This window comes from Helianthus annuus, chromosome 7, assembly GCF_002127325.2.
Source record: "Helianthus annuus cultivar XRQ/B chromosome 7, HanXRQr2.0-SUNRISE, whole genome shotgun sequence".
Classification (NCBI taxonomy): domain Eukaryota; kingdom Viridiplantae; phylum Streptophyta; class Magnoliopsida; order Asterales; family Asteraceae; genus Helianthus; species Helianthus annuus.
In genome coordinates, this window is record NC_035439.2 from 45,410,360 (window position 1) to 45,419,223 (window position 8,864).

An 8,864-nucleotide genomic window follows, 5' to 3' on the forward strand; every position below is an offset into this window, starting at 1 on the left:
TAACGCACTTAACCAAACTAAACCGTAACTGAACGTTTGGAAACGAACCGAGTGCCTTTACATCTCAATGGAATCGGCCAACTAGTGGGCCCCGGGGGAGTACGTCCTTTATTATATTAAATTAGATTACGCGAAGAACGAGGCACATTTGTCTATAAATACTCTCATCTCTCACACACTTGAACACACACTTCACCTCACCACCACTCCCTCTCCCTTGCCCCCTCCTCTCGGCCGAGATCACCACCACCCCCACATCCGTTTTTCGGTTCGAGTCTTGACATTCCAAGTATACTCAAGTGTCGGTGGTTACATACAACGGAGCTCGGAACAAACGGAACGCGGAGGACCTCTACCGTTTGCTATTATCCACGCAGTTTTCGACTAGTTTCTTCCCTAGCCCCGAGCTAGAGGTATAATGTTTAAAACTCGTTTTTAGTCATGTCTAAAGTGGTTAAAAGGATTTTTGACGGTTGAATGTCGGTAACCCGCTTAATGAAACTTTAAAGTCTACTAAAATGCGTATATCGTTGGATAAAAGCTCATAACGCGTGTAAATGTCGTAGTATTTGAATATGTTGATTAATATGGCCCGATCTATGATGTGGTGGCTCTCATCATCGTTTAACCCGACTTTGTTAAGATCCCGAATCTTGACATACACTTGTTTCTAGCAATACAAGGGTTAAAAGGTGAAACTCCACCACACGGGAAACATGAACTTGTGTAAAAGTGTTCTAACATGAAAAATAGTATTTAAAACGAGCCGATCTACGTATGTACAAGTGGTATATTCGTAGGACCGGGTATTGAGAAAATCATGTTTTATAAAAGTTGGTTAACATGTTAACAAATATGATTTTCAAAGTCTACAAGTGTAGAAACACTTATAAAATGAAAGATCCGGCAAAATAACCATTTTTACAAAAATTGTCGGGAAGTTGTAAGAAGTGATTCGTTCCAAAAACGGGGTTTTTGCAAGACTAAGTTATTTTATGTATAGATCCACTAAATATAAAGTGATCTACAAAACGACTTTCGGAAAAATTACAAGTTCGTGTGATAATGCGATTTCACATTCTAATCTACAAATTTGAAGTGTTGAAACTTGTTGATTGTATTGGAAATTGATTGGTTGATTTAAAGGAAGTATTGAAATGATTTTGTAAAAGAAAATGATACGCTTGAAAGCGTGGCCACCTCCAGTTACAGGGGAAACTCTGGCGAAATTTTCCTAAAATCTAACACTTAGAATTATATACAAGTGTTAGACTACTTTGACATGTTTTCAAATATATTTCGCCACAACTTTATTTATAAATAATCGGAGGTGGGATTTTTCACAAAGCTAAACGTGATAAATATTTATTCGATAAATATATTATTCACCACACTGTTTATGATTATTTTGTGAAAATATATAAATATTATTTTTAGAGTAAAAATAATATTTACAAACGTTGATGAACCCAAAATAATACAAACGCTTACACGACGAATATATAAGTTACAACGGTAATTATCATTACCACTTAATCGCCAAAACGTAACGTACGCTTTATTCAGAAATATTCATAAGTGCATGTGTTGCCAAAATATTAATTTGGGAAGGTATTATATGGAAAAGGAAATATATTGTTTTTGAGAAAAATAAATATATTTTGGAATTAGGAATAAAATATATTAAGTGGGACTTAATAAAATGATATAATTACACATGTATTAATTCCCCCATCCTTGGGAAGGAGAATACGTTATCAAGTAGACACACGGAGCGGTTGTCTAACCGTTTCCCAAAAATATAAACTAAGAAGCTAAAGCACGACCATCCGTCTAATAGAATTAGCACATGTAGGTCGTTGCGCAGCTTTCGGACATTTGGATTACTTGATATTGTGACGCACTCACTGTGAGTTCATGTCCCCCTTTTCTCTAACTGTTTTCAGTTTACTTAACTGCGGGGGTGAAATACATGTTACTATGATTACGAATATTTCTTACATGGTATGGTCAGCTACGGAAGGAACTGTTAGGTTATGTGATTGGGTAGGCGAAATCTTAAAGAACTTTAGTCCTCGTAGTACGATCGAGGGATAGAAGTGATAGGCCTATTTGAGCATAACAACACCACCCATGCGCCCGCGGGTTGGACCATGTGGTGACCTTGTCTTAACACCACCCATGCGCCCGCAGGTTGGACCATGTGGTGACCTTGTCTTAACACCACCCATGCGCCCGCAGGTTGGACCATGTGGTGACCTTGTCGTAACACCACCCATGCGCCCGCAGGTTGGACCATGTGGTGACCTTGTCCTATCCCCTCCCATGCGCCCGCAGGTTGGACCATGTGGTTACACATTAACTGATATGTTTCCTTATTTGCTTTCATACCAGAGTTTACAAAATATTCACATTTACAATGATTATAAAGGTTTATTCGCGCGCACGTACTAAACGCATGAACTCGCTCAACATTATTGTTGATTTTTCAACTTACATGTATTTCAGGGAATTAAAGGATCTGGCACGGTATGGCACGTTTTCCCGCTGCACTAGTTTCCGAGGTCATCCGGGGTTTAGGGAATGTGACTCTTTCCTGGACAAGTCACAGTCCTTAAACTGTGTTTATGTTTGTTTGGTTGTTGAACAAGATTATGGTTGTTAGGGTGTATTCCCGTTAAAACAATGGTATTGTATTTGGATTTTCAAAACTTAATGGATGATCCTGCATGTTTTTAATTCATATAGCTTTGTTATGATTAAGCTACGGTATTAAGAAGTCACACCAGATTAACCACGCTTCCGCAAAGCCAGGGTGTGACATGGTATCAGATAACGTAGATGTAAAATTTTGGTTGACAGAGAACATACCAGCAACCCCATCTGGATCTTGGCGTGCTTCACGAGCTCCGATGTTGGGTGCTCCTTCATGGTCTTGGTTACTTCTTCTTGGGCAATCTTTTCTAAAGTGCCCCACGCTTCCACATCTTTAGCAGCGCGGACCCTTATTATTATTATTTCCGCCTTGGTTGTTGTCACCACTTCCTCCTTCTATGGGATTCTTTGCCCAACAGGCATACTGGTTGTGTTTCCACTTTCCACATCTACCGCATTTAGGCTTCTTGCATCGACCTTCATGGTGAAGTTTGCACTTTTCACATTTCAGCTTAGTTCCCAAGTAAATCTTTTCATCGGCTTGATTGTTGTTGAGGCAATCTTTCTTGAAATGCCCTTTGCCCCCATAGTCAAAACAACCTCGAATATGTTTTTGTTCATCATTGGCCCTGTTTCGATAGTCGTGGTTGCCGTCGTTCACTTCATGATTTCCGTCGCCATCTTGACCTTTGTTTCCATGTCCCGTACCATTCTGACATGTCTCCTTAACATGCCCTACTTTGTCGCAGACATTACTTCCTCCTTCGTACATGGCCCAGTGTGATGAAATGGGCAGTTATTGCACGTAGGTAGGATTCCCCTGTATTCCTTTTTCTTTTTGTCTTTGTTTTTGTTACTCATTCGGGTATCCTCCTGGGAGTCTGTGAGCTTTCTTTTGTTCTTCCCGGATGATTCTATCTGCGTTTCCTTCATCTCAACAGGGTTTGAAGGCTTTTCTAGTCTCACCGCTCCTTTACTGAGTGCCACACTTAATTCGATCACATCGATAGCTGTTGGCGGAGCTGATTCCATCATTAAGCGCAGGATCTGAGCCGCCAATCCCTAGATGAATGGCTCCCCTCATTTCATCTCTGATTCCAATAAATATGGAACAACTCGTGACAAACCATGAAGTCTTTGCACATACTCCGCCACTTTTGGACCTTCCATCATTAGCTTCCAGAATTCGAATCCTAGCTTCTGGATTGCCATCGGAGAACAATACTCCTTACGCATCATTTCCTTCAGCTCACCCCATGTTAAAACATTCGTAGCAGCTCTGCCCATTGTTCGAATCTGAGAGTTCCACCATATCCAGGCCCTATCTTGAAACAATCTCGACGCATATAGGGCTTGTTGCTCTGGCGTACATCCGCTCATCCGAAAGACAGAATCCATGTCTTCAGTCCATTTCGCAAAGGCTATGGCACCTCCAGTGCCATCGAAATTTGGAGGCTTGTAATCAAGGAACTGCAAGTAGGTACAGCCATGAGGTGGGTTGTTTTTGGAGGTACCCCTGCTGGGTTCAGAGCGCAGGGCCTCGTGCTGTGCTATCGCTTGTCCGATGTGCGCTTGTAGTTCTGTGTCACACCCCCAAAATCCACCTGCGGAGTATCACCGCTTGGGAGCGTGACTGACCAGGATCAAGCCACCAATCATATTGAACAATATAAATAATTAAAGAAATTCATAAACCCAATTCAATACAATTGATGTTCCAACAAAACATAGTTTAAGTAGCGGAAGCAAGTAAGTAACCCAACATAGTTAATAGTTTTAAATGTCATAACAGTTCAACGTAGTAATCACGATCCTTGTCCACAACGACCGCGCCTCCAGTGCAAGCTCCATAAGTACCTAAGGTCCTGCAAGGCATGCAGCAACGAGTCAACAACTAGTTGAGCGAGTTCACAGTTAACAGTTCAGTAATAGTATAGTGTGAGTAGTAGTATGTTCGTTCGTTATGTCATGTATCGTATTAGTTTCCATCGCGGCCTCCCAGGCAGGTATGCGAAGATATTAGGGGATATCCATCCCGAGTATTCTAGACTAGGTTTATCTGTATCGCGGCCTACCAGGCAGGTGTGCGAAGATTAGTAAATTCCAGTTCGCGGCCTTCCAAAGGCAAGTGTGCGAAGTCAGTCATAATATCGCGGCCAACCCTTGGCAGGTGTGCGAAGATCAGTTCAATAAGTGTTACTAGTCTAGTCGTATTCTTATCGTTAGGTTCTATCAACTGAGTATGTACAGTAAAGTAACCCAATCCCATTCCCACCCTGGGAACCCCATGCCTTGGCTGTGTGAACTCACCTTGGTTTGCTCGGTATGACTAGTTACTTGTCAAAACACCTCTGTCAATCACGTCCTAATATAATTATCACATTTAATTAAATTCGCATTTAAATATTTCACGTATTGGTATATGTCACAAGTCAAGTAGAAGACAAATATCATGTTTCACATACGTACCCATTTACACACACACAGTTTCATAATTCAAGTCCAAAGATGAATGTGCGGCTCAAATTATCGTGACAGTTTATTAACAAAAGTGCGGCTAGTAGTATGATCACACAAGTGTGCGAATCAGAATTTAGTGTGCGATTACATTAATAGTGTGATTCAACCTATTGTACCGCATGCAACCTAGTTGGTACGCACACTAGTGTGCAACCTTACAGTATGCGACCAGTCCCTCTTAGTCTTAATTTAGGGAATCAGTTACACAATTTACCATAATACAATTGGACCAATCAATTACAAGTTTAATTTCATTTATTCGGCTTGCTAATCTGTTACACGGTCAACAACTTTCCACACTTATTGCTAGCAACAATTACCAACAACCATCCATCCAAAAAAAATTCGGTCAAACAGATTCAAGGATTGAAATTCATGAAACTTAATCTTCATTAATTAATAGTTTCATACTATACTTCCTACTCGATTCAAAACACCATTAACATCCGCATTCAAACAAAATCAAAGATCGAATATCCTACGCAATCTTTCTATATTTATTGCAAACACAATCTCTATAATCACACATCATTCCAACAGATTAACCAGCCTAGTGATTTCCAGAAATCAACAACTAGCTCATCGATTTCAATATACTTCCATCATTAAAACAATATTCAAACAGATCACCAACACACTTGTCTACTAGTCCAAATAACCAACAATTTTGACAACCATCCTTCTATTCGATTAAAACAGTGAATATCTAGAGACCAAATCATTAAACATACTCACAACATGCCACCATATAATTAAATTCAATATAATAAAAGACATGATCAATTTAGATGTGAATCATACCAAATGAGTTTTAAATCCACACTTGATTAAAAAAATAAGAATGAGGCTTCGGGGACCACTGTTGCCGTCAATCTTGAGGAGAAAAGAATTTATTTAGTTGATTTTGTTTGTGCTTCAATTAGTAATAGAACCACCGAACCCCTCACCCTAAAGTGCAAATGTGCGTTCAAGGAATTAAGGGGGCCAAGGGTGGGCTTCTTTTGGGCCGATAAATCTTTGATACAATTAGTAAATAGTTTAAGTATTCACAAACACATTCTAATTAAAAAAAATAACATGGGCTCGAGGTGTAACAAGGTTTAAGGTAACTACAAGGGTTACATGGTCCTAGCTAACCATGCGTAGTGTCCATGAGGAGTGGGCTCATTCGACTCGGACTGGTTTCACGTGTGGGTCGAGATAACATGAGGAACTAAAGTGTGTGAGTGTCCCACCTTTACGTGCGGCCCAAACCTAGCCATTGACCCATTAGAAAACCCACTACACGCACAAACATACTCGAATACGTTATGAGTTAAACAAGTTTATAGAAATTACAAGCGTTTAACAGATTCACTAAAGCGGAGGACGTGCAAGTAAACAACTAAACAATAACTGAACGTGCAATAAATGCGAAATGGGAATCTTGGAAATTCGAGTTGTCACATTATCCCCAACTTGAAAGAAATTTCGTCCCGAAATTTAGCATGCGGTTACTAAGGAAGCTAGGTAAGTTGTATCGTTTACTGATTTTCCTGGGGTGTCACATCATCCCCCCGTTGATTTGGAATTTCGTCCTGAAATTCAGTGGTAGTAGCTTCAGCCTCAGTAGTGGTTGCATTGGTTTCGAATAACTGGGGGTACTTTTCTGTCATCTGGTTTTCGCGTTCCCAGGTGTACTCTGGGCCACGTTTGGAGTTCTAACGAACTCGGACAAGAGGGATTCTCTTGTGTTTGAGGACCTTAACATCCCGGTCCGTGATTTCTACAGGTTCCTCGACGAACTGCAACCGCTCGTCGATAATGTGTTCCTTAAAAGGAACTATGAGGGTTCATCTGACAGGCACTTCTTCAGATTCGACACGTGGAATACGTTGTGAACTGCACCGAGTTCAGCTGGTAGGTTTAGTCTGTAGGCTACTTGGCCTATTCTCTCAGTGATTTCGAACGGTCCAACATACCGTGGATTGAGTTTGTCTCGTTTATCAAATCGAACCACACTCTTCCAGGGTGAGACTTTAAGTAAAACCCGGTCCCCGACCTGAAATTCCAATGGCTTCTTACGCTTATCCGCGTATGCTTTCTGACGGTCGCGTGCTGCCGCCATGCGTTGTCGTATTTGTGCAATCGTTTCACGTGCCGTCCACTACAATCTCTGGACCCGTGATCTGACTATCCCCCACCTCTGCCCAACAGAGAGGTGACCGGCATTTACGTCCGTACAATGCCTCGAATGGAGCGGCTTATATGCTGGTGTGGTAGTTGTTATTGTATGAAAATTCCACTAAAGGGAGATGCTTTTCCCAGCCGTTGCCGAAATCAATAACACATGCCCGAAGCATGTCTTCAAGAGTCTGGATCGTTCACTCAGACTGCCCATCCGTCTGAGGATGATATGCTGTGCTCATGACTAATCGTGAGCCGAAAGATTTGTGCATCGCTTGCCCTAGTTCTGACGTGAATCGTGCATCCCGATCCGAAATGATGGAGGTGGGCACCCCGTGCCTCGAAACAACTTCTTTAAGATAGATGTCTGCGAGAGTGGAGAACTTATCCGTTTCCTTTATAGCCAGGGAGTGCGCAGACTTGGTGAGTCGGTCCACGATCACCCATATAGTATCATTCCCACGCTGGGATCTGGGTAGGCCTGTAACAAAATCCATGGAAATTTCTTCCCATTTCCATTGCGGTATCCTGGGTTGCTGAAGTAGGTCTGAGGGTTTCTGGTACTCTGTCTTGACTCTCGCACAAGTCAAACATTTGCCGACGTAAGTTGCAATGTGGGCCTTCATGCTAGGCCACCAATATGTAGTTCTAATGTCGTGGTACATTTTATCCGACCCTGGATGTACCGAGTAGCGAGACTTGTGTGCTTCATCCATCACAAGTTCTCGTAAACCGCCGTACAGTGGGACCCAAATACGTCCTGTAACATAGTAGGTGCCGTCTTCCCTTTGTTCTAATCGTTGCCTTGAGCCACGCAAAGCTTCAGTCTTTACGTTTTCTGGTTTCAATGCTTCTACCTGAGCATCTCGTATTTGTGCAGGAAGATCAGACTGAATAGTGAGCTGCTAAGCTCGTACGCGTCTAGGTAGAGTGTCCTTTCGACTGAGGGCGTCGGCCACGACATTGGCTTTGCCTGGATGATACTTAATAGCGCATTAGTAATCATTAGTTCGACCCATCGTCGTTGTCGCATGTTCAATTCCTTCTACTTGAAGATATGCTTGAGACCCCTGTGATCGGTGTAAATAGTGCACTTGGTACCGTACAGGTAGTGTCGCCATTTCTTGAGCGTGAAAACAACAGCTCCCAGCTCTAAATCGTGCGTCGTGTAGTTCCGTTCGTGAATCTTGAGTTGACGAGAAGCGTAAGCAATAACCTTATCCCGCTGCATCAATACACCACCAAGCCCCTGTATTGATGCGTCACAATAGACCACAAATCGTCCGTGCCCTCTGGCAATGAGAGAATAGGTGCGCTGCAAAGCCTATCCTTTAATTACCGAAAAGCCGTTTCCTGTGTATTACCCCAACGATAGGTAACACCTTTCAGTGTCAACATAGTAAGCGGCTGTGCGATCTTAGAGAAGTCTTTAATGAATCGCCTGTAATACCCCGCCAAACCCAAGAATTGGCGTATTTCTGTCGGTATACGCGGTGCAGGCCAGTTCCTGATCGAATCTACCT